Source organism: Nelumbo lutea, chromosome 1, assembly GCF_056320005.1.
Source record: "Nelumbo lutea isolate HS-2025 chromosome 1, American lotus-T2T, whole genome shotgun sequence".
Classification (NCBI taxonomy): domain Eukaryota; kingdom Viridiplantae; phylum Streptophyta; class Magnoliopsida; order Proteales; family Nelumbonaceae; genus Nelumbo; species Nelumbo lutea.
Window position 1 is genome coordinate 16,004,811 of NC_142684.1, and position 27,474 is coordinate 16,032,284.

The window sequence follows — 27,474 nt, forward strand, 5'->3', positions numbered from 1 at the left end:
GTTAGGTGGTCAAGAGGTCGGGCCAAATCTTCCTTCATCAAATTATGTTGGCTAAAACTTAAAATTAACTAGTTCTGCTAATTTTTCTTACTAGAACCCATTCAATAGTAGGTTCCATTTCTTGAAATTAGGAATACAACCACAGTTTTACCTTAGTTTCGGTCTAATTTGTGATTTTGGTTGACATCGCCGATGCCAGTCGTCTATGATGGAAGCTCATTGTCTTCGGTTTAATCTGTGATTTTGGTTGCTAGTTGCTAGTCGCCAGTCATCTGTGATCGAAGCCCCATCTTCTTCGGTCTAAATTTGTGTGATTTTGGTTTAATCGCTGGTTTAAGAGAAGAAGAAGAAGAGAGAGAGAGAAAGAGAAAGATCAGATGGAAAGGGAATGGATGGAAAATCATTTTTTGTCCACTACCTCCGAATGCGCTCGGAGGTAACTCTACATCTGAAGAATTTGGAGCAGTTTTCAATGTTCGAAGGATCAATGGCGCCAACCAGGAATTCATTTCACATGGGCAGAGTGCAATGCCCAAGTACACGAATTTAGCGGAGATTGAAAAATTTGTGAAAAAAGTTCTAAGGAGTTTACCAATTAAATTTGACCATGTGGTGGCTGCCATTGAAGAAGCCAAAGATTTGACTAAACTATCCATGCATGAGTTAATGAGCTCACTTGAAATTCATGAGGATAGAATGAAAAAAATTCTCATCTTCTTTACTAGAGCAAGCTTTTCAGTCCAAACTCACCTTGCAAAAAAGAAAAAGAATGATAGTGAAAAAGAAACTCCAAGAGAATGGTCGTATCAACGCAAAGGAAGAGGATACCAAAATAATGGAAGAGGACAAGGAAGAGGTAGATCATATGGAAGAGGAAGAGGTGAAAACAAAACAATGGTTGTTTTATTTGCAAGAAAGACAACCATTTGCCCCAAGATTGTTTTTTCAGATGTAAAAAAAATGCAAAAATGATGTTCATGCCCCAAAAGATTGCATATTTAAGGAGAAAGAACAAGCCCACCATATTGAAAATGATGATTTAGAAAATCATCTATTTTACTCTTGTATGAATATCCAACAAGAGCCAAAAGAAGTTTGGTATTTGTGGCTGTAGTAACCACATGAAAGGAAACAAAGAATGTTTTCTTGAGCTGAATGAACATGTCAATTCTCAACTGAAGCTTGGAAATGGCAAACTCCAAAGTGTTGAAGGAAAGGGAGTTGTTGTAGTCCAAACTAAGCAAGGTAACTCTAAACTCACCTCAGATGTTCTTTATGTTCATGGTTTGACTCAAAATTTGCTTAGTGCTGGACAACTTATACAAAAAGGTTATGAGATGTATTTTGACAATGATGAATGTGTAATAACCGATAAGAAGAAAGGTCAAATCATTGCTAGAGTAAAAAAGACTGCAAACAAAGTATTTCCATTAACCATATCCTATGATGTGAACTATGGGCTGAAGAGTGAGAAATTGGATGAGTCCATGTTATGGCACTTGAGATATGGACACTTGAATTTCAGAAGTATCTCTTTGTTAAATCATAAGAGTATGGTGATTGGACTTCCTCAAATTGGTAGAGAACATAGAGTATGTGAAGGTTGTGTCTATTGGAAGCATCATAGGCTTCCATTTTCAGAGAGATCATGGCATTCAAAGGCACCACTGGAGCTAGTTCATGCTGACATTTGTGGTCCCATGAGGACACCTTCCTTCAACAACAAGAGATACTTTCTTCTCTTTGTTAATGATTTTACTAGAATGATGTGGATATATTTCTTAGATGCAAAATCATAAGCATTGCCTACTTTTATTCAATTCAAAGCTTTAGTTAAGAAGCAAAATGATCACAAATTAAAAGCTTTGAGGACTGATAGAGGAAAAGAGTCTATATGGAGAGAATTTGGGAAGTTTTGTGAAGAACAAGGCATCAAAAGAGAGTTGACAATAAGGCATACCCCATGACAAAATGGAGTAGTTGAAGGAATAAATAGAACCATTATAGAAATGGCAAGAAGCATGATGCAAGGTAAAAATCTCCCCAAAAATTTCTGGGCTGAAGTAGTTCATACTGGTATTCACATATTAAATTACTTTTCCACCAAATCTGTGCAAAATAAAACACCTTTTGAAGCATGGCACAAAAAAGAAGTCTGTTGTTAACTCATTTAAAGTGTTTGGCTGCATTGCTTATGCTCACACTTCCTCAAAGAAGAGAGAGAAGTTTGATGGCAAATGTGATAAATGTATCTTCCTTGGTTATAGTGATGAATCCAAAGGTTACAGATTGCTTAATCCAACTACAAATGAGTTGGTAATTTCAAGAAATGTAATATTTAATAAAGAGGGAGCATGGAACTTTGAATAAAATTCTCCACAAACAAAGAAATGTGTTGTAAAAGAGGAAGAAGTGGTGCCCAATGCCCATGAGCATGATACAACTACATCAAATGCAAGGCCAACAAACTTAAGAAGATCAAGCTCAACAAGTTTCAGCCCAAGAATGGATCCCTCAAGTTCAAGAAACCAAGATCCATGGAAAATAAGCCAAAGTCATATAGATTTTGATACTCCACCAAGAAAGGTACATTCACTTCAAGAAATCTTTGATTCTTGTGATGTTGCATTTCTTGCATTAGAACCACAGAAGTTTGAAGAAACTTCAAAAGAATAAGTGTGGGTGAAAGTTATGGATGAAAAAATTGAAATGATAAAGAAGAATAAGACATGGGAGTTGGTAAATAAATCCAAAGAAAAAAAAGTGATTGAACTGAAATGGGTTTACAAAATGAAGTTCAATGAAGATGGGTCAATCTAAAAGCACAAAGCAAGATTAGTGGCTAAAGGCTATGCCCAACAGTCGGGGGGTAGATTTCTGTGAGAAATTTGCACCAATTGCAAGAATGAAAACAATCAGAAATGTGCTTGTACTTGCTGCTCAACTAAAACTGCAAGCGTTTCAATTTGATGTGAAATCAGCCTTCCTAAATCGAGATTTAGAAGAATAAGTTTATATTGAACAACCACAAGTATATGTGATAGAAGGAAAGGAGGAGAATGTTTACAAGCTTCGAAAAGCTTTTTATGGCCTAAAGCAAACACCTTGGGCGTGGAATATCAAGATTGATAAATATTTCTATAAGAATGGATTTGAAAAAAGTCCAAATGAGCCATCACTCTATGTCAAGAAAGAAGGTATGCATGATTTTATCCTTGTTTGTCTTTATGCTGATGATTTGATCCAAAATTGTTTAATGAGTTCAAATTAACAATGACCAACGAATATAAGATGATTGATTTGGGATTAATGAGATTCTTTCTTGGGATTCAAATAAAGCAAAGAAATGTGAAATTTTTATGTCCTAAGAGAAGTATGTTGATGATTTGTTAAAAATGTTTCATATGTCAACATGTAAACCTCTAGCTACTCCAATTGTTGTCAATGAAAAGCTGTCAAAGGAGGATGGAGCAGAATTGGTAGATGCATCAACTTATAGAAGCCTTGTTGGTTCCTTGATTTATCTCACCAACACAAGGCCAAATATTGTTCATGCTGTCAACATTATTTCAAGATACATGAACAAGCCAAGTAAAGTTCATTTTGGAGCAGTAAAGAGAATACTCAGATATATGAAAGGAATCAAGAACTTTGTGTTGAAATATGAAAGTGAAAATGACTGCAAGCTGGTTGGATTTTCAGATTGTGATTGGGTTGGTTCCATAGATGATCGAAAAAGCACAACTGGATATGTTTTCTCTTTGGGAAGTAAAATGATCTCTTAATCATCAAAGAAGAAAAATATTGTGGCACTATCTTCAATTGAAACAGAATACACTTCAGCCACTAGTGCATCTTGTGAAGCAATTTGGCTTAGAAGACTTTTGAAAAACCTTCAATGTGTGCAAGATGGCCCAACTACAATCTACTATGATGACACTTCAGCTATTGTAATTACTAAAAATCTAGTTTTTTATGGAAGAACAAAGCACATTGAGCTGAAGCACCATTTCATCAGAGAGCCAACTGAGAAAAGAGATATCGAATTGAAGTTCATCAAGACTGAAGGTCAACTTGCTGATGTCTTTACCAAGCCTCTAACTTCTGAAAAGTTCATGCATTTTAGATCTCTAATGAAAATTACAAATTAAGAGGGGGTGTTGAAAAGCAAGAGTGGTAATTTTGTAATTTTTCTTTATGTTTTGTCTTTTGTATTATGTGGGTTGTCTTTCGAGTTGGCTGTTCCTTAGGAAGAGAAAATTTTCTGTCCCCACCAATCTAATTGGAACAAGTCGCCTTTACCGCCCAAATTTGAAACTAATGGAAGAAAGCCCTCTAACGGCAGTGTAAAGCCAATATCCTCTCCAGAGTGCGAGTTGCTCTCTTTCCCTCCCTCCCCACCGCCCCCGAACACCCTCATCGACATCAATAGCATGAGAAACCCCTTCATCACTGCCATCTTGCCGTAAAAACCCTACAACCATCTGCCGTATTGCGGTTGGAACTTTTCAACTGAGCTGGGTCCCAGAGTAAAAGATGACCCTGTAACCTGAGCTTCACAGCCGCTGCCATCTTGCCGTTGAAACTTGTCAACTGAGTCGAGTCCCAGAGTAAAAGACGACCCTGCAACCTGAGCTCCATCGCCGCTGTCATCTTGCCGTTGAAACTTGTCAACTGAGCCGAGTCTCGGAGTAAAAGACGACCCTGCAAACCAAGCTCCATTATCGTTGCCATCTTGCCGTTGAAACCCTGCAACTAAACCGCATGCCATAGTTAAAGACTCCAGACTCCATTATTTTTAATATATTAAGGATGAAATTTGAACTGGTATATCTGTGATTCGAAACTCAACGGATTCAATTTTTAAGCTACCTAATTAAAGCTCCATTGTTAATGCCTACCAAAGCAGCTACTTTTTTTACAAGATTTGGAACATGAGGCCATGAACTATGTTTATTCCAAAATCCTAAAAATTCAAGTAACTGAACCATTATTTTGAAAACTACTAACGGTTTAGTTACTTGAATTTAAGGAAATCATGATTTCTTGCATCATTATATAATTTAGTTACAAACATTTATGATTGGCTCAGACCGTGTTCTCTTCTTTTAAGAGATTTCACTATTTTTTGAGACTTTATAAATGTTCTATTAACTTTATTTTTATGACTGGTACTGTTGGACTCCTTCAAAACTTTGGAAAATTTCATCAGCTCTAATTTATCTAGTGCATATTGGTCATGATGACGATGATGATGATGAAGCACATCATTTAGAGCAAAAAACCATGAGCGCTATCCTCACTTTGAACAATTCCCTTCTATGACAGTATGAGGTTATTTTCACTTTGAACAATTCCCTTCTATGACAGTATGAGGTTATCCTCACTTTGAACAATTCCCGTGTATGAGGTTTCTCTATCACTGCTTCTCCGAACAAATTTAACATCGTAAAGGCTCAGAGTCATTGACCTTTGGATGTCCAAATATGACCTTAACGTACGAGATGGAGCTACCTCACTCCTCTCTTCGTCTCTTTATTTTGTTACTGTTACTATATAATGGGTTGTGAATTACTACTACTTGAGTAAGATTGAACGATTGAATGATCTAGAAACTGATTGAACAATTGAATGATCCAAAATTTCTATTCATCAAATTTCCCACATATCAGGCTTCTAACTGATCCGCAATTACGGTATTCAAATACTCAAGGCAATTGACTAGTCCAATTATTCAAGGCAATAGATCATGTTCATTGTCCATTCCTCTGGGTGCTGCAAGCAACATGTTTGATGATGGGAAAATGAAAGTCAAATCCAAGTTTTGAACAGAATGATTTCATTGATTATCCAAGTTTCTTGTTTCAATATAATCAAATCAAAATAAGACCTAAATAAACTATTAACATGAATAAAACCTCTAGAGGATGAAGACAAAACTAAGTCCACCCCATATACACTAAACCAAAATAAACTATCTTGTTGAACCGCACCACACCACACCAACGATTCATATAACACCTACACTAACTTCAGGGTCATGCTTCACTGATGGTTTGCAGATGATAGTAACAGTAAAATAAAAAATTATGATAGAGAAAACTGAATAGAGCTTAATGGATCGAGAAAAAAAAAATGAAGTTGTATTCTAATGTTTTTCTTTGATGAACTGAAGCAGTACAGAGGGGGATATATATAGAAGATGGAGTCGGTTGAAAGTGAACCGACGTACATGAACGAAGACTCATTAACTCACCTAGGGAAAGGTATCGGTAAACTTTGGAACTGAATTACTTTGGAAGATACAACGACTTGTATCGAGATGGAACAAACATTGAAAATAGACTTAGCTTTACTGTTATTCGAGGTGACTGAATCACCGACTTCTGGAAATGTGAAACAACATTTAATACTCCTCCTTGGTGCACATTTCATCAACTCCAATCATGTCTCGTAACAATTCAAACTTGCCTTTTGGTAGAGCCTTTGTGAATATGTCAGCTAACTGTTCTTTAGTTTTGCAATGTTTGAACTCTATTTCTTTGTTTCCTTCTGCTTCTCTGATAAAGTAATACTTGATGCCAATATGTTTGGTTCTGCTGTGAAATATGAGATTTTTTGCCATTGCAATAGCAGATTTGCTATCACAGTAAATTTCAGTAGCACCAACTTGTGGTTCTCCCATATCGTCAAATATCCTTTTGAGCCATATAGACTGGCTCGTTGTTATTGCTGCTGCAATATATTTTGCTTTAGCTGATGATTGGGCAACAGCTTCTTGCTTCTTTGAAGCCCAAGAAAATATCCTTGATCCAAGTGTGAAAGCATAACCAGATGTGTTTTTCATGTCATCTACCAAACCTGCCCAGTCACTGTCAGTGTAGCCAATGAGCTTAGAGTCATGTGTGACTCTGTACTAAATTCCATAGCTCTTTGTTCCTTACGAATAACTTAGTATTCTTTTAGCTGCTCCATGATGAACTTGACTTGGGTTCTGCATGAATCTTGATAGTAGACTAACTGCATACATGATGTCTAGTCTTGTAGCAGTTAAATAGAGAATATTTTCAATCATACTTTAAAATTGTGATTCATTTGCCTTTGGTGAGTCATATTCCTTTTTGAATGCTTTAGTGTTGTCTAATGGAGTGGAGACTGTTTTGCATCCTTTCATTTTGAATTTCTTCAAAAGAGTTTCTGTATACTTCTTTTGTGAGATGAATGTCCCTTCTTCTTCTTGAGATATTTCAATTCCAAGAAAGTAGTGCATTAGGCCTAAATCAGTCATCTCAAAAGTCTTCATCATGTCTTCTTTAAACTTCTTGACCATCTTCCCATTATTTCCAGTATAAACGAGATTATCAACATATAAAGAAACAATGAGAGTGTCATTTGTACCTTGAGTCTTGATGTAGAGTGTTGGCTCACTATAGTTCCTCCTGAATCCTTGCTCCAAGAAGTAATTGTCGATTCTGCTGTACCAAACTCGTGGAGCTTGTTTTAAGCCATATAATGCCTTCTTTAATATGAGAACTTTGCCTTCTTGCCCTTGCACTACGAACCATTGAGGTTGCTCCACATAGATTTCCTCCTTAAGATAGCCATTGAGGAATGCAGATTTCACATCAAGTTGAAAAGTTTTTAATTTCTTCTATGCAGCAAGTGCTATCAATGCCCTGATTGTGTCAAGGCGAGCAACTAGAGCAAATGTCTCATTGTAGTCGATACCATATTGTTGTGAGTATCATTTGGCAACTAGACTTGCTTTAAGCTTCTGGATTGAGCCATTTGAGTTAAGCTTTGTCTTGTAGACCCACTTAACTCCAATAGTGTCTTTGTCTTGTGGACGATCCACAAGCTCCCAAGTCTCATTTTTTTCAATCATTTTTATTTCTTCATTCATAGCTTTTCTCCATTTTTCTTCCTTAAAAGCTTCTTCAAAACTTTCTGGTTCTATGATCATCAAGTTGCATGTCTCATATATTTTTGTTAAGGATTTAGTTCGCCTTGGTGGTGAGTCCGGAGTAGACTATGAAGCTTGTTCCGGTTCTGATTGTGTTGGCAAACTGATTTGATCACGATCTTCTTCAATTCTTTGACTTGGTAATAGAGGCAAATTGATAGTCTTTCTTTCAACTTCTTTTGTCTCCCAATTGTATGCAACATCTTTGTCAAAGCTTATGTCTCGACTGATTATGAGTTTTTCTTTCCATAAGCTATAGATCTGATAGCATTTTGATTGAGTACTATAGCCTAATAAAATTCCTTTCTCAGTCTTCTCATCTAGTTTGCCTCTTTTCTCTTGTGGGACATGTGTGTAGCATATGCATCCGAAAACTCTGAGATGCTTTGCTGATGGCTTTTGCCCACTCCAAGCTTCAATTGGTGTCCTATCTTGCACAACTTTAGTAGGACATCTATTAAGCAGATAGACAGTAGTGTTTACTACCTCTGCCCAGAAAATTTTGGGAAGACCTTTTTCCAAGAGCATGGCTCTTGCAGTCTCTATAACTATTCAGTTTTTTCTTTCGGATACTTCAATTTGTTCTGAAGTGTACCCGACTGTAAGTTGATGCTCCATGCCTTCATCTTCACAGAACTTGTTAAATTCATTGGAAGTATATTCTTTGCCTCTGTCACTTCTTATGGTCTTGATGTTGTGACCACTTTGCTTCTCAACACGGGCTTTGAATTTTTTAAAAATATCAAAGACCTGCGATTTTCTCGTAAGAAATAGACCCATGTCATTCTAGTATAATCATCAATGAAGATGATGAAATACCTGTTTTGATTATTTGATGGAGTATGCATTGGACCACAAACATCTGTATGAATTAACTCCAATGGTGCTTTGGCTCTCCAAGTTTTGCCGGATGGGAAGGGTTGTCGATGTTGTTTTCCGAGCATACACCCTTCACAGACATTGTTGAACTCCTTGATAGCTGGTAGGTCACGCATCACGTTCTTCTGCTGAAGAATCCTTAATCCATGGAAATTATAGTGTTCAAATCTTCTATGCATAGCCACAACTCATCCACTTGTGCTTGCATTGTTATATAACTTGCATCTTTCCATTGAATGGGGGAAGCACCTGTTTTCTGTCATTTTTGTTTTTGCAATTTCAAGGGATTTGTCTTACTTATCATAGATTGTGCAAGAGTTTCTCTCAAAATGTAGAGAGTAATTTTGACTTTTGTCTTTTCCGGTTGCTTCCATGAAGCCGCCATTACCAATTTTGACTTTTGTCTTGATTTTATGAAGGCTATGAAAGATGATTTCATTTTTAGTCATGTGATTACTACACCCACTGTCAAGATACCAAGTATCCTTTTTTTCTTCTATTGCAGAATGACAAGCATAAAAGAGATTATTTTCCTCATATTTTTTTTTTCTGAAAAATTAGCTTGATGGGTTTTCTTGAATCTACAAACATTTTCAACATGGCCAAATTTTTTACAGTTTTGGCACTGTGGTTTTCCTTTAAACTAGCAATCTTTCTCCAAGTGATTTATCTTCTTGCAAATACCACATGAAGAAAACTTGTCATTATTTTCTTTTGGTTTTCCTTGTGACTTTCTTCCATCAACTTTTGGTTTATGAGACCACAGATTAACTTTAGACTGAAAGGCAGATTCAATCGAATTTTCATTCTACCTGTCACGCCTATTTTCATATGTCTCGAGAGAGCCCATCAATTCTGTTGGTGATAGTGTTTCTAGATCCTTTGTTTCTTCTATCACCGAAATTATTGGATCATATCTCTCTGTGCAAGAGATTAGAATTTTTTCGACTATTTTCTTGTCAGAAATAGTCTCCCCATAGGCTCTCATTTGATTTACTATTCCTTTTATTCTAGAATAGTAATCTTTTCCAGTCTCATTATCCTTCATCTTAAGATTTTAAAAATCCCTTCTAAATTTCTACAATTTAACAGTGCGTACCTTGACAGATCCTTGGAACTCCTCCTGTAGTGTATCCTATGCTTCTTTTGCAGTTGATGCGCCCATGATTCGAGGAAATATCTACTCAGCCATTGCTTGCTGTAAGCAGAATAGTGCTTGACAATCATTTTGTTGATTTTCTTCATAGATCTTCTTTTGATTTTCTGAAAGAGTAGAGGTGTCTTTAGGAATGGAGAATCATTCCTCAACGATTCTCCATAAACTTTGTGACCGAAAATAGGTCTTCATTTTGATGGACCAGAAGTCATAGTTTTCCCCATTGAAGATTGGAAGAGAAAGGGTGGAACGATTGGTTTCTGCACAAATTGTTTAGAAGAACTCACACCCAAGAGATTTGATCAAATGGGCTCTGATACCACTGATGGTTTGCAGATGATAGTAATAGTAAAATAAAAAATTATGATAGAGAAAACTGAATAGAGCTTAATGGATCAAGAGAAAAAAATGAAGTTGTATTATGATGTTTTTCTCTGAACCGAAGCAGTACAGAGGGGGATATATATAGAAGATGGAGTCGGTTGAAAGTGAATCGACGTACATGAACGAAGACTCATTAACTCACCTAGGGAGAGGTATCGACAGACTTTGGAACTGAATTACTTTGGAAGATACAACGACTTGTATCGAGATGGAACAAACATTGAAAATAGACTCAGCTTTACTGTTATTCGAGGTGATTGAATCATCGACTTTTGGAAATGTGAAACAACATTTAATATTTACTATGGGAACAGGCTCAGTTGTAGCTCAACGGCAAGATGGCAAAGGTGATGGAGCTCGGTTGTAGGGTTGTCTTTAACTATGGCATGGGGCACGGCTCAGTTGTAGGGTTTCAACAGCAAGATGGCAAAGGCAATGGAGCTCGGGTTGTAGGGTCTTCTTTTACTCCGGTACTTGGCTCAGTTGACAAGTTTCAATGGCAAGATGGCAGTGGCGGTGGAGCTTGGCTTGCAGGGTCATTTTTTACTCTGGGACCCGACTCGGTTTACAAGTTCCATTAGCAATATGGAAGCGACAATGGAGCTCGATTTGTAGGGTTGTCTTTTACTCCGGGACCCGGCTCAGTTGACAAGTTTCAACGGCAAGATGGCAGCGGCGATGGAGCTCGGGTTATAGGGTGGTCTTTTACTCTGGGACCCAACTCAATTGACAAGTTTCAACAGCAAAACGACAGATGGTTGCAGGTTTTTTACGGCAAGATGGTAGTGGTGAAGGGGTTTCTCATGCTATTGGTATCGGTGAGGGTGATGGGGGCAGGTTTTCTTCCGTCAGTTTCAAATTTGGGTGTGTAAAGGCAACGTGTTACAACAGATTTTTTTGTTCTTCCTTTGACTTTTTACCACCACACTTCCGTTGCTCCAACATATTTCCTATAAATGGAACAAATGTTCTGTCAAAATGTATAACACAAGATCCCCCCTTAATCTTAATCCAACTCTTAGAAATTAGAATCAGTACGTACTGGTCACCATTCCATAATGGAGTTGGAAGTCTACTGGTTCATTCTGTTGGCTTCTCTCTGTATCTATGGAGGTCTGAAATTATTCCTTCCGCGTCTCCTTCCACTCAACTCAGTTAAGCATAAAATAAATCTCCCACCAGGACCCTTTACAGTGCTCGTCATACACAACTTGTTCTGTATTCGGAAGTCTTTTTCCGAAATTGAATGCATTCTTCGCTATTTACACACTAAGTATATATGGTTCCATCATCAAGCTCCACTTCGGCTTTCGCCCAGCCATTTTCATAACCGACCACGAACTTGCCCATAAAGCTCTCATCCAGCATGGCTCCATCTTTGCTGATCGTCCACTAGCCCTAGACCCCAACCGTTCCATCCCCAGCAACCAATACAACATCAGCTCTGCCACATATGGCCCACTCTGGCGTCTCTTCCATCCGAATTTCACCTCCGAGATCCTCCATCCTTGTCGTCTCAAGTCCTACGGATATGCTCATAAATGAGTCCTGCAAATACTGACTAACAGGCTTAGGGAACAAGCAACCAAACCCAGCGAACCCGTATGTGTAGTAGATCAGTTCCAATATTCGATGTTTTGCTTATTGGCACTTGTTAGTGCTCGGATTGGTTGAGGATAACAAAGTAATTTTGCCCCTGAGCTCTGAAGGCGGGCCGAAGGATTCGGGGGTTCAGATATGGTATGTTGAGGCAGATCGTACGTCGAGTTCCGTAGAAGCCGAAGGTTAGTAGCCAAAGTGCTACAAGACAGGGGATGTCAGAGGCCCCGAGTGGAAGCCCAAGGCAGAGACTCCAATGGTCAAGTTAGTACGAGGGTATGAAGAGGGGAACCAAGTACGAACGAGGGATCTGAAGAGATTACTCAGACATTGGGTTCCCAAGATGATAGGACAGCTGCCCGAAGACATGAATGAGGCAAAGTGACTCAGATGTCAGGCAACCCACTATGCCATGTTAAAGGGAAAACTGTACCGAAGATCCTTCACCTTGCCCTACCTTTGATGCCTCTGTCCAGAGGAGGGCGAGTATGTATTGCAAGAAATTCATGAAGGTATCTGCGGCAATCACCTCGGCGGAAGGACCCTAGCCCAAAAAACACTAAGGCATAGGTACTTTTGGCTGACCCTCCACAAGGACACCGCCGAGCTAGTGCGAAAGTGCGACCCATGGCAAAGGCACGCCAACTTATGCCACCAACCGGCCACCACTCTCTCGGTCCTCAACAGCCCTTGGCCCTTCGCTAAGTGGGGGATGGACCTCCTTGGCCCTTTCCCATAGGCCATTGGGGGCAGAAAATACTTCATCGTCATTGTAGACTACTTCACCAAGTGGATAGAAGCCGAGCCCCTGGTCACCATCATGGCTCGAGCAATCTAGAACTTCTTTTGGAAAAAATTATCTGTTGCTTCGGCCTACCCCACTTGTTGGTCACCGACAATAGGAAGTGGTTTGATAACACCAAGTTATGGGAGTGGTGTGCCTCCCTCGGCATCAAGCAACAGTACACCTCGGTAGGCTACCCCCAAACCAATGACTTAGCCGAACCTGGAGTGGGAAAGCTGGGTCCCAACTAGGAAGGCCCCTACAAGATTAAGCAAGTCGTCGGTCCCGACACCTTTCGCTTGGAGCATCTAGACGGAAGATGCATCCCTCAAACATGGAACTTGGAGAATCTCTGGATGTACTACAAGTAGTTGTAATATCTTTTGGGGATGATTGAATGAATGAAGCAAAGTTCCCCTTCAGCTCAGTGCTCAGTGCATATACCTACTAAGTTCTTACAACTCTTCGGCTTCGCGACTGACAGGGGCGCATGACCTCCTAGAGGACCATGCCCTCTCATTGGACCAACGCTAAGACATAAACAACTAAGTAGCGAATACCTTAGCTGAACGACGCGTCAGAGTATACCAAGACGGTCGAGGCCTTACATCCCTCAATGCCCCACCTCAGCGGCGGCTGGCCTCTTGGACTTTTTCACTTAGCGCTATTAGCAAAGGTGACAACACCCTCTGAATGTTAAACGAGACCTTGTTGAAAGGAGCACATGGGGAGATGGGAGCTAGGCGAGCCTCAGTTCTACCTCGGCCATGCCAAAGCCAACACTTGGGGAAATGGGAGCCGGGTGAGCCTCAGCCCCGCCTTGGCCCCACCCATAGCTCAATAGGTCAGCTTACCTTTGCCTAAATACCCGCAGGAGGAAGAGAGCTAGGCAAGCTCCCACTTCGCCTCGGCCTCCTCCTCCCCATTGCAAATCACCTCGGCCTTACCTAAGTGAACACTTAGAGGGAAGTTAACCTAGGCAAGCCACAATTCGATTGTATGGTTTTGCCTTGGCTGCCCTCCACTACATATCTAAGGCACGCGTGTAGCAAGCCTACTTGGGGGGGGGGGGGGCAAAGGGCCCCTTGGCGAAAAAATAAGACAACGAAGCAAAAACAAAATTCCACTGATTTCCATTATATTAGAAAGAAGGGCTTTATAAAAATTCATTCATGGCCTCCAAGGCTGAACACTTGTACAGTATCAAAAACAAAAGAAAACAAAAATCTAGCCTAGGTCTCACCACTTGTCGGAGGGGGAAGAGAGGAGTTAGCAGCCTCCTCGGGAGAATCGGGGATCACCTTCAAAGATTCAGCGTCAAAGTTAGGTAGAGCCACTGCGAGTGTCTTCTTGGTATCCTCAATCCCATCCAAGTAAGCCCTGGAAGAGAGATCGGCTAGCTCCTTGGCTCGCTTCTCAGTCTCTTGGGCCTTCTTGGCGTCGACAACCCTTTGCCTAGTCTTCGCAACCCGCTTCATTGCATCCTCGGCCTTCCTCTCCACCTCAGAAACCTGCTTCTTCACCTCAGCAGCTTCCACCTCGTCCTGCTTAGAACACTGCTCAGCCTCAGAGAGGAGACTCTCGACATGAGCCCTCTCCATATGCTCTTTGGAGATGCCCTCTCCCGCATCCTTTAGCTGTGCCTTAACCTCCTTCCAAAACTTTTGCTCGTCGATGAGGCTTTGCTGGAACCTGTGATATTTCTCCTCGGCGACGATGACAGCTTGCTGGAGCTTCCCTTTCACGTCCTCTATCTTGTCCATCTGGGATAGCGTCAACTTCAGACAATCCCTGAGGCCAACGAAGTGGAGGCAGACTTGCAACAAAGGAACAATTGGTATCCTACAGCAAAACAAATAACAATGAAGAGAAGGAAGCAAGTGTTACCTCAGCCAGGCTTTGCAGCCCCATGTTGTAGATCTTCTCTAGGGTGCTCCCCAGCATTTGGAAGTGATCCCATGAAAGAAGGGCCCTGCTCACTAAGTCCAGGCCGACCCCCTCATCGTGGATGGAGTCCCCTTCACGGATGTCCCACTGGGGACAAAAGATCTAGCTCGACTGCTCGGCGAGCTCCTCCAGCGGTGTGGGGGCAAAAAATGGCCCCATTTGTTCCTTATGAGGCCTCCTTGGGACATCCCTTGATGAGACCCCAGTGCAGGCCACCTTTTGCGGTGGCTGATCCCTCGCAGCCTTTCGGCTGACCTCTTCTACCCCACTTCGAACTCTTGGGCGGGCTTCCTCGACCCATCAGCCGACTTCAGCAGCACCTTCTGCTCTCGCCTCATTTGGCCCTCATTGACGGGCCTCTTCCCCTAAGAAGGGATTTGTGGAGTGGCTCCCTTTGTAAGAGTCGCCAGAGTAGTCCCTTTTGTAGGGACCTATGAAACTATCCCTTTGGCGGGGAACTGACAAGAAGACCCCCCTTTGCGGAGACCGGGACCTTCTCCTTTGAAGCTGGCGTGTCCTTGGAGGGCCTCTGAGGCGTCTTCCCCCCCACTTTCACCCACTCCTACATTGCACAAGCATGATCCATCAAGGTCTTCCGAGCGTCCATCGGCATCTTTGCAAACAGAATAAAGCTGTTAATAACGCAATGCAAAGACGAGGGTGAGGGAACAGGTTAAGGTAATACAGGGCCTCTCCTACCAAGGAGAGCAGGGCTAAGCCTCACAAAGACTAGTGGGACCTCCTCCTTCACCAAAGGTTGGGCTCGGACTCTCCCCAGTTCAAGCAGCCGCATAAGATCATCGCTCTCCTCACTCGTGAGTAGGGGAACACTCTTCTCCATAGCCTGACTAACCTCTCCCCACCCTGACTTAAAGGACCAACCCTCGGGACAAGACAAAAAGAAAAATCTACCCTTCTAGTTGTGCACAGAAGAGGGGTTATCTATGGGCTTGAAAGTAATACATGCCACCTCCGTAAGAGTGCTTCCTCTGCACAAACCACACCAGGAAGAGCTCCGACGACAGTTCCACCCCTGGAACCGAGCCACCACTAACATCGCCACTATAGTCCTAATGGCATTAGGCACTAGACCTATTCATGGGCCGGGCCAGGCCGGGCCGGGCTCGGGCCAGGCTTTTACTCTTTATTAACAGAAAAATGTTAGGCCCGAGCCCGAGCCCGGCCCGACCAACGGGCCTACAACTTGGGCTCGAGCCCGGCCCTGATAAAAAGCCTGAAGCCTGACCTAATAAAAGAAATTCGAATTTTTCCCTATTCAAATGAACATTATCTATTTTAATTCAGATGTTTTTTTCCCCTATTTAAATGAACAATGGGCCTACAAGTGAATCAACAACCTTCTTAAGTCAAAAAATTTATTCAAATGGACATCACATAGGGTTTTTACTTAGGTTTAACTATAGGTCGGGCCGGGTTATTTTGGCAAAGCCCGAGCTCGGCTCAAATTTTGTGGGCCGGGCTTTTTAACCCAAGGTTAATCCCACGAGCCAAAAAGCCTGTTTAAGCCCGTCCAAGGGCAGGGCCGGCTCGTCGGGCCACCCGACCCATGAACAGGTCTATTAGGCACTAGTTGACTAAGGGTGATTCCATACGCCCTCAACAGTTCAGAAATCAATGGGCTAAGGGTGATTCCCCCTCCTTAGGGGTCCATGGCTGATTGCCCACCTCAGGCACCCTCATACCATGGGACAAGGGGATTAAGTACTGCCTCGCCAGAGCCTTGACCTGATCCCCGTCCAGAGAGTTTTCAAACCCCAGGTGTGGGAGATCGGTCCTAACTACTACTTGAGCAGCATCCTCAACCCTCATCCCGGGACAGGGTCTAGGTCTCTTCCCCCTTAGCTTGGGAGGACCCCTCGGCCTCCCTCGGTGTTACAGATGTGGCGCTCTCACAAGGAGGGTCATCGGCTTGACAGATGCCTTCGGTGCCCTTGGAGGCTACCCTCTCCCGAAGCACCTCAACCTGTTACCGAAGGGGAACAAAGACAAAAGGACTTAAAGGAGAAAGGGGAGAAGGGGTTTGGGTGGAGCTCCCCTCCAATTCATTCGGAAGACCATAGCACTCAAGTTTAGAATCTGAGAAAGACATCATTCGAGATTACCTAAAGGGAAGTAGAGGAAGAAGAAGTGAAAACGAAGTGTTGAAGATTGGAGAGTTTGGGAGCTGAGTTCACTTGAGAGTAAAGGTACTTAGAGGAAAATGACCAGGAAACTATCGTCAAGAGCCCTCTTCAAATAAGGATGAACGGCCCAGATATCTTGGGATCCAACGGCTGAGAAGCCACCGCCTCTATGACCCAACCATAGCGCGCTTCGTAATTGTTAACCTCGGAAGGCGAAACGATGCACTGCCAACGGCTTAGATCACCTCAAATCCAACGGTAGCGAACCAACTCCGCACCAGCGATCCAACTGCGTCACATCCTTGAACACCCATCCTCGGAAGGCAAAACGATGCTTAGGGCAAACTAGCACTTCCTTCCACTACGACCATTGGCCCAGGCGACTCGATTCCGTGGACATGCATACCGGTCCACCTGGGAGGTTGTTCCACGCACGAAAAGCCCCTTTGGGCCTAAACCCGTGTGGAGTATGGCCCCTGGTCACCTGTCCAAAGCAATAGTGCCATAGATCACCTATAGCCTCGGCCCCACTAATGAAGATGAACCAGGCAGAGATGCAATAGAGAAAGCCACTGTAGGGTACTGCTTGACTACTAGACCCACTGGCGCCCACCATTACTCTTCCCATCAACCAAAACCGAATCTTCCATCTCGGTCTCGGGAGTGGGGGGCAAGTGATATGGGTTAGCCTAGCATAGCCCATCTTGGGCTGGGAGAACTGATCCATGAGTGCTAGATCCAGGGACACGTCTCATCATAACGGGGGCTACCCTGCTCCCCTCGTACGGAGCCAATTGCGGAGTGCCCACGCATCCCCGCGATGCCCACTAACTGCCCTCATACGACTTCCATCTTTGGCGTTCATCTCAACCAACCTCCAGGCGGCTCAAGTATAAATAGAGGGTACCCTTCTCCAGGTGAGGGACCAGAACCCGGAAAGAACTTCAATTCATTCTTCTTGGGAACCCAGTGTCTATGAGTAGTCTCTTCAGATCCCTCATTTGTATTTGGTTCCCCTCTTTGTACCCTTATACTAACTTGGCTGTCAGAGTCTCCGCCTCAGGCTTTCACCTGGGGCCTTTGACATCCCGTCTTGTAGTACTTTAGCTACTAGTCTTCGGCTTCTACGGAACTCGGCATACGATCTGCCTCAGCCTACAAGTCCTCGGCCTTGGCATACCATATCCAAACCCCCGAAGCGTTCGGCCCGCCTTCAGATCTCAAAGGCAAAATTATTTTGTTGTCCTCAGCCAATCCTAACACTAACAGCACTATGTGTTTTGGAGAAAAACTTGATGAGAATATCATCAAAGACGTCGAAACCATTTAGCGGAAGGCTCTTGACTAGTTTTGGACGATTCAACGTACTTGCCTTAGTTCCCAGATTGGGAAGATCATATTCCAAAAGAAGTAGAAGGAGCTGTATGAGATGCGACGTAATAAAAAAGGTGTTCTGATTCCTCTAATACGAGCTCGACAAAAAGGGGAGAAGAAGCAAAGTAGCAATAAGGAAGGGAAGGACGAGACAGTCCTCTGCTACGTCGATACGTTGCTCAATCTTCGATTACCCGACAGAGGACAGAAGCTCACGGAGGAGGAGATAGTGTCTCTACGCTCGGAATTTCTAAATGCTGGCACCAACACAACATCTACTGCTTTGCAGTGGATCATGGCAAATCTGGTGAAGCATCCACAGGTCCAAGCGAAGTTGCTCTCGAAGATTAATGAACGGGTGGTGGGGTCTGGAGAAGAAATCAAAGAAGATCTGCAAAAGATGCCATATCTAAAGGCAGTGGTGTTGGAGGGTCTGAGAAGACACCCACTGGCACACTTCGTGCTGCCACACGCAGTCAAAAAGGATATCACCTTAGATGGGTATCTTGTACCCAAGAATGAAATAGTGGATTTCATGGTAGCACAAATGGGTGGGACCCAAATGCTTGGGTGGACCCTATGGAGTTCAAGCCTTGGAAATGCTTGATATAGCCGGGAGTAGAGAGATTAAGATGATGCCATTTGGGGCAGGGAGGAGGATCTGCCCTGGTATTTACTTGGCTTTGCTTCATCTGGAGTACTTTGTGGCCAATTTGGTTAGGGAATTTGAGTGGACGGCCAAGGATGGAGATGAGGTTGACTTGTCAAGAAACTAGTATTCACCACCGTGACGAAGAAACCCTTGAGGGACCAAATATTGCCGAGGAAAATAGTCTATCGTAACCATATATTTTAACTCCTTCCTCCTATATATTAATTTAATTTTATTCACGAAATAAAATAACCTTGATGTTTATTAAGGCTATGTTTGGTGATGTGGGGTGACCTAACACAGCCCATTCGGGGCTGGGAGGCTCAGCCCACGAGCGCTAGATTAGGGAACGAGATCCGCTATAGCAGGGGTTATCCTGGTTACTTCGTATGGAACCAAATGTAGAGCTCTCACATGGCCTTGCCAGAACTGCTGACGGTTCCCGTGTGGCTCCCATCTTAGGCGTTTATCTCCACGTACCTCTAGGCAGTTCAAGTATAAATAGGGGTGCCCCCCTCTAGGTAAAGGGGTTACAAACTTGAGACTTATCACTATTGCAATTATTGCTCTTGTGACTTTAGTCTAGAACTAGCTACTAGGGCCCTACCCTGGTACTCTCCTCTCTCTTCGTGCCCCATACTAACTTGACCGTGGGAGACTCTGCCTCGGGTTCTCATCCGGGGCCCTTTGACAAGTTCCTGTCTTGCAGCACCTCGGTCGTGTGCCTTTGGCTTCTACCGTACTCGGAGACCACCCCGCCATGGCCTACACACCTCGGCTTGACCGTGGGAGACTCTGCCTCGGGTTCTCACCCGGGGCCCTTTGACGAGTTCCTATCTTGCAGCACCTTGGTCGTGTGCCTTTGGCTTCTACCGTACTCGGAGACCACCCCGCCATGGCCTACACACCTCGACTTCAGCAGTGTCCTCTCCGATTCTTCAAAGCCTTTGGCCTACCTTCGGAGCCCAGGGGCAAAATTACCTTATTGCCCTCTGCTATCCCGAGAATCAACAATTGGCGCCGTCTATGGGAATGACACTGATACGTTTCTCAAAAAGAACTAAAGCAAATTAACTAATCCCTGAGCTCCAACAATTCAGCATGGTACAAAGAACGAGAAACACGAAAAATCTCATGACCAATGAACAATTCCCGGCCGTGCTCGACTGCCTGGAGTATTTAACACAACGGGTTGAGCAGAACTTTCCCCAGGCAGGAGGTCGCCCCCAAGGTGACCGCCCCGCCGAGAAGTCAACACAGCTAGGTCGGCCGACTCACGCTCCAGCGCTTTCAGGCCTCCCAACCAAAGGGATGACAATTCCAGTCCCCCCAATCGAAGAGGGGGGAACTCCTAACCTCCCAGCAGAAGGGAAGAAGACCCAGAACAATCGGAGGACAGCCACCAACCCTCTGAATAGCACCACCGACGCTGGAGGGCCAACTCGTGGGACGAAGGTGGGCATCGAGATTGCCCTAGTGCCCACTCTAGGGTCGAGGGCCGGCACCGAGCCTCTTTCCCTCAAGTCTTGGACTGCCGAGATATCCTGAATGACCGTCGTGCTAATCGCAAGGTGCGCGGCCTCAACTTCGAGTACTCTAGCGTTCGTGCCAAACATCATCGCGTTTGCGAAGACCGAGATGGTGCCCAGGCTAGGCCCGACCCCATGTACACCGAGCTCCGAGCCAAACTTGGTAAGGTCAAGGCTAAACTTAAACAAGTCAAGGTAGGCCGAACTAACACCTCAGCCGAACAAAGCTCCAGCTAAGGGAGAATGGATGCCTTCTCCCCGGATATCATCGCCAAGCCTCTGCCCCCGAACTTCAAGGCCTCCACCTTGGAGATGTATGATGGGAATTCTGACTCGGACGACCATCTAGAGAGCTTCAGGGCACTTATAATCCTGTATGGATACTCTAACGCCTTGATGCGCCAAACTTTCCAAGCGGCCTTCAAGGGAGCCATCTAGCGATGGTTTTCAAGCCGTCCACCTAGATCCATCAATTCATGGAAGCAATTTTCTAGCATGTTCCTCGCATGCTTCATCATCAGTCGGTGTCCACAAAAGAGCGTCGTCTCACTGATGATTGTCAAGCAGAAGTGAGGAGAAAGCCTGGAGTCATACATCGACCGCTTTAAGAAAGAAGAGCTCGAGGTTCGTGACCTCAACTCCATGGTCTCCATGCGTGCTGCTATCAGCGGGCTCCTCCCCGGCACGGCCCTCAAATGCTTTGTTGCCAAGAGACAACCGAAGACAAAGTTGGACTTCCTGGAAAGGGCCTAGAAGTACATTGCAGTCGAGGAGGCCTCGGTCGCAGATGCCCAGGAAAGGGGCATAGAGCCCCCGAGAAGAAGAGGAAGAACGAAGACTAGAACCACAACAACAATAACAACAGAAAGCCATTGGCCCCAGCCTTGGCTTACAACTAATACACGCCACTCAACTCCACCTGCACGCAGATCCTAATGTAGATTGGGCAGGAGAAGTTTATGAAATGGCTCGAGAAGTTGAAGAACCCCTGTCGGGGGAATCCCAAGAAGTACTACAAGTTTCACCGAGGCACATGCCACAACATTGAGGACTGTTGTGATCTCAAGAATAAGATAGAGTCCCTCATTCATCAGGGCCACCTCAAGCAGTACATCAGAGGTGAGGCTGGCACCTCGTCCCCTCAGCAACAACAACAGCAACATCAATAAGCAGTAGGCGTCATTGACGTCAAAAGTGGGAGGCACGGCCTCAGGTGGAGCCTCAGCTTCAGCTTGCAAAGCCTACGCTAGGTAGTTGAACATACAGGGGCCGACCCCCAAGAAGTTGAAACAAAGCCCTCTCCTTCACTGACAAGGACCTGAAGGGGGTAGCAATCCCTCATGACGACGCATTGGTGGTTTCGATCATCATTGCGAACTCCATAGTCAAGAGGTTCCTTGTAGATAGTGGCTCCTCCACCGACATCCTCTTCTACGAAGCTTTTGAGAGAATGAAGATAGCTCCGGAGTGCCTTCAGCCAATAGATGCCCCACTAGTCGGCTTCTCTGGCAGCATCGTCAGGCGAGAGGGCAAGATCTCCCTACCGGTCATGATAAGGATGGAGCCCCAACAGGTGACGAGGATGACAGAGTTCCTGGTCGTGAAGATTGGTTCACCCTATAATTCTATCATGGGACGGCCAACCCTCCATGCACTTTAGGTAGCCATCTCCTCCTACAACCTCACCCTAAAGTTCCCCACCGAGCATGGCATCGGAGTTGTTCGCGGGGACCAACACACCGCCCGCTAGTGTTATGTGGCAGCACTGAAAGGCAAGAGCAAAGAGACACTGCCACTCGAGGGCCTCGACCTTAGGGAGGAGCCAACGAACCAAGACCAACCGGCCAAGGACCTCATCTCTATCCCCTTAGACGAGGACGAGCCCAACAAGACCATCCGCATTGGGTCCAACCTTCCCCCTGAGAGCCTATCCAAACTTTTGAGTTTCCTCAGACTTAATGCTGATGTCTTTCCTTGGTTCGTCGCTGATATGCCTGGAGTTGACCCTTCGGTCATTACACACAGGCTGAGCGTAGACCCGAGCTCAAGGCTACTTTGACAGAAGAAGAGGGACTTTGCACTGGAGCGTTGGAAGGCCATAGAGGAGGAAGTTGAAAAGTTAATCGATGCCGGCTTCATCCGAGAGGTACACTACCCTAGCTAGTTGTCAAATGTGGTAATGGTGAAGAAAGCTAATGGGAAATGGCAAATCTGTATTGATTTTGTAGACCTTAATCGAGCCTACTGCAGGGACAAATTTTCTTTGTCGATGATAGACTGCCTCATTGACGCCACTATAGGGTACGAGCTACTCAGCTTCATGGATGCTTTCTCCGAATACAATCAAATAATGATGCACCCAGATGATGAAGAGAAGACCTCGTTTATCACAGAGCATGGCACATACTGCTATCGTGTGATGCCTTTCGCCCTCAAGATTGTTGGGGCCACATATCAACACTTTGTCAACAAGGTGTTCAAAAACTAGATGGGGAGGAATATTGAAGCCTACATGGACGACATGGTAGTGAAGAGCCTGAAGGTTGAGGCCCATGTCTCAGACCTAGCTGAGACCTTCAGCACATTGCGGAGGTATAATATGAAGCTCAACCCCAGCAAGTGTGCCTTCGGCGTTACGATGGGCAAGTTCATAAGCTTCATCGTCACTCAAAGAGGCATTGAGGCTAAACTGGAAAAAATACAAGCCATCCTAGACATGGCTCCCCCGTAGACGGTGAAGGAGAACCAAAAACTCACTGGTCGAATAGCTGGCCTCAATCGCTTCATGTCAAAGTCAGTAGATTGTTGTCTACATTCTTTCGTGCCATCAAGAAGCTAAAAGAGTTCCAATGGACAGAAGAAAGCTAGCACGCTTTCGACGAGATCAAGACCTACCTCGTCTCACCTTCCTTCCTTGCTCGGCCGGCCAAAGGGGAAACCCTATATCTATACCTCTCGATAGGAGACGAAATAGTCAGTTCAGTCCTGATCAAGGATAGTGGTGTACAAAAGCCAATTTACTATGCCAGCAAGGTCCTCTGTGATGCCAAAACCTGGTATCTCGATGTAGAAAAGTTAGGCTTTGCCCTCGTGGTTCCAACAAGGAAGCTTTGGTCGTACTTCCAGGCCCATACCATAGTGGTCCTAATGAACCAGCCCCTTAAAGCTGTCCTCATGAAGCTCGAGACCTCGTGATGCCTGACGAAATTAGCCATCGAGCTATTAGAGTTTGACATTTAGTACCAGCCGAGGCCCGCGATCAAGGCACAAGCCCTAGTGGATTTTATAGTGGAATTCACCTTCAGCCGAGCCCTTCACCGGCTCTCGGGAGAGACCGAAGGGGACCAGGTGGGTGACGAGACTTGGCCCTGATGGAAACTCTTTGTTGATAGTTCCTTCAATGCTAAAGGAAGTGGAGCAGGCCTCATCCTCCTTACCCTAGACGATGTTGCCTTGGAGTACGCGCCATGGTTCAACTTTACAACATCAAACAACAAAGCCGAGTATGAGAACCTCTTCGCTGGTTTACAACTTGCCAAGGACCTTAGCTCCTCATACCTCAAAGCCTTCAGTGACTCCAAGCTAGTGGTAAATCAAGTGAATGGCGAGTACAAGGCTAGGGAACAGAGTAGTCCAAGTACCTCACCAAAGTTCAAGACCTCGCTTGCCACTTCCAACGCTTCTCCCTGCAATGGGTCCCGTAATCCAAGAAGGCATGAGCCGTGCCCTCTCCAAATTGGCAAGTACCTCAAGCAGAATTCTTGGTCGGGCCATGCACATAGAGAAGCTACCTCGGCCCTCTATAGAAGAAGTCCAAGTACTCCCTGTAGAAGCTGAAGCCTCAAGGATGGATCTTATCACCAACTTCCTATCAACTGGACGGTTGCCTGAAGACAGAAATGAGGCAAAGTGACTCAAGCAACAGGCAACCCACTACGCCTTGCTGGAAGGAAAGCTATACTAGAGATTCTTCACCTTACCTTACCTCCGATGCCTTCATCCGGAGGAGGGAAACTATGTGCTGCGGGGAATTCATGAAGGCATCTGTGGTAATCACCTCGGCGGAAGAGCTCTAGCCAAAAAAGCTCTGAGGCAGGGCTACTTTTGGCCTACCCTCCACAAGGACATAGCAAAATTGGTGCAAAAGTGTTATGCTTGCTAAATGCACCCCAACTTGTGCCACCAACCGACCACCACTCTCTCAGCCGTCAACAGCCTGTGGCCCTTTGCCAAGTGGGGATGCACCTCCTCGGCCCCTTCCCTCAAGCCCACAAGGGAAGAAAGTACCTCGTTGTAGCAATAGACTATTTCACCAAGTGGGTGGAAGCCGAGCCCTTGGCCATCATCACGACACAAGCCATCCAGAACTTTTTTTGGAAGAATATCATCTGCCACTTTGGCCTACCCCACATGCTGGTAACTGACAATGGAAAGCAATTTGATAACGCTAGGTTTCGGGAGTGGTGCACCTCCTTCGGCATCAACCAATAGTACACCTCGGTAGGCTATCCCCAAACCAATGGCCTAGCTGAGGTCACCAACAGAACGATACTAGACGGACTGAAGACCCGGTTAGACTGAGCAAAAGGCCTATGGGTCGAAGAACTGAGCATTGTACTCTAGGCTTATCGAACTACACCTTGGACAACCATGGCAGAAACTCCCTTCGGCTTGACCTACAACACAGAAACGGTAGTCCTAGTAGAAATCAACCAATGAACAGTCCGAGTCGAAGCATACAATGAAGGCGAAAACGATGAAGTCCTCAAGGCAAACTTAGAACTATTGGAAGAAGCCCGAGAGCAGGCACAAATAAGGGTAGCCGCCTACCAACAACGTGTGGCCCGCTACAACAACTCAAGGGTAAAAGAAAGGCATTATCAAGAAGGAGACCAGGTCCTCAAAAAGGTCATGGTCCCCAAACCAGGAGTAGGGAAGCTGGGCCCCAACTGGGAAGGCCCCTATAGAATCAAGCGAGTCCTCGGCCCCGGTACCTTCCACTTGGAGCACCAGGATGGAAGGCCTGTACACAGGACATGGAACTCAAAAAACCTTTGGATGTATTACCAATGATTGTAATATCCTTTGTAACCAATGGGTAAATGAAGCAAAGTTCCTCTTCACCTCAGTGTTCAGTGTGTGTACCTATTAAGTTCTTACAACTCTTCGGCCTTGCGACTGGCAGGGGTGCATAGCCTCTTCTGAGGACCATACCACCTCACTGGACCGACGCCAAGACTTAACGAATAAGTAGTGAACGCCCTAGCTAAAGCCCTAATGCGTTAGAATATAGCAGGACAACCGAGGCTTCACGTGCCTCAATGCCCCATCTCGATGGCGGTTGACTTCCTGGACCTTCACACTTAGTGCTACTATCAAAGAATCCAGCCTCCTTAGAGCGTTGCACTTGATCTAGTCGATATGAATATGTGGGGATATGGGAGCCAGGCGAGCCCTAACTCGGCCTAGGCCCCATTGAGCCAGATGAGCCCCAGCTCTGTCTCGGCCATCCCCTTAGTATGGCAGGCCACCTCAGCCTCGCCAAGGCTAATGCCTGGGGCTATGGGAGTCAGGCGAGCCTCGGATCGGCCTAGGCCTGACGAAACCAAACAAGCCCCAGCTCTGTCCTGGCTACCCCTTGATATGGCAGTTCACCTCAGCCTCGTCGAAGCCAACACTTAGAAGGATGGGAGATAGACGAGCCTTAACTAGCCTCGGCCCCACCCTGCATTGATAGGTCATTTTGCTATCTACTTAAGTATATGTAAAGGGAAGAGAGCTAGGTGAGCCCCACGCTCCGCTTTAGCCTCCCCCCATCACAGGCTTCCTCGGTCTCACCTAAGTGAGTAATAAAAAGGGTGTTAGGCCAAGCATGCCCTAGCCCAGCCTCAGAGGTTTCACCTCGGCCACCCCTTCGCCATGATCCTGATGCACAAAATAAAACAAACTGAAATTGACTATACTTATCCTAAGCTGCACTCTATCTTTTGGGAGGGGCAAGCCCCCTTCGGCGACGAAGAAAAAGCATGAATATACAAAAAAGAAAAAAGGAAGAGGATTAGCAATGCAACAAAAACAAGCACACAAGACATCAAAAAATGCCCACTGAGTTTCATTCATTTCAAGTATTTCTTTGGCTTAACAAAAAGTCTCATGGCCCCTCAGGCCAAATACATTTGCATGTACAAAAAAGAGAGAAAAGAAAAAAGGGGGAAGCCCAACTTAAGCCTCGCCGCTAGCAGGAGGGAGCGTGGAGTCGGTAGCCTCTTCAGGAGTATCGGGGATCACTTGTAGAGACTCAACGTTGAAATTTGGGAGCACCGCTAGGAGTGCCTTCTTGGTATCGTCGGTGCCATTCAATAGGCCTCGAAAGCAACTTCGGCCAGCTCGTCAGCCCATTTCATTGCTTCCTGGACCCTTCTCTCGGCACCAGTTGCCTTCTACTCGGCCTTGGTAGCCTTCTTCGCTGCCTCCTCGGCCCTCTTCTCCACTTCGGTTGCCCGCTCGTTCACCTCAAAGGCGGCCTCCTCGGCCTCACGAAAACTCTACTCAGCCTCAAACAAAAGGCTCTCAACCCGAGCCCTCTCCATCTCCTCCTTGGCGAGGAGATCCTATGTCTTCTTCAACTTCTCCTCACCCTCCTTGCGGAATTTTTGCTCGTCCACGGTGAGCCGCTACATCTCCCTTCTTTTCTCCACGACATGGGTAGCCGTCTGCTGGAGTTCTCCTTCTCCACCTCCATCTTGTCCATGCTAGCCTGGGTCAACTTCAACAGATCTCCCAAACCAATATACTGAAGGCAGACCTGCGACGAAAGAAAGCAATCAACACAAAAAAAAAAAAAAACAAAGGAAAAGAAGAAGGAACAAACTATCACCTCGGCCAGGCTCTACAATCCCTAGTTATAGAGCTTCTCGGGGACCATCCCTAGCATTCGAAAGTGGTCCCAAGATAGCAGGGCCCCACTCACCAAGGCCAGGCCAACTCCCTTGTTGCAGATAGAGTCCCCCTCGCGGACCTCCCACTAGGGACGGAAGATCTGGTCAGATCACTGGGCAAGCTC

The 27,474-nt window shown here is 45.0% G+C and overlaps 1 pseudogene; it reads left to right on the forward strand.

Annotated features, from left to right (window-relative positions):
• Positions 1-11,440: 11,440 nt before the first annotated feature.
• LOC148873687 (cytochrome P450 89A2 pseudogene) lies at positions 11,441-19,086 on the forward strand (annotated as a pseudogene).
• The last annotated feature ends 8,388 nt before the right edge of the window (positions 19,087-27,474 follow it).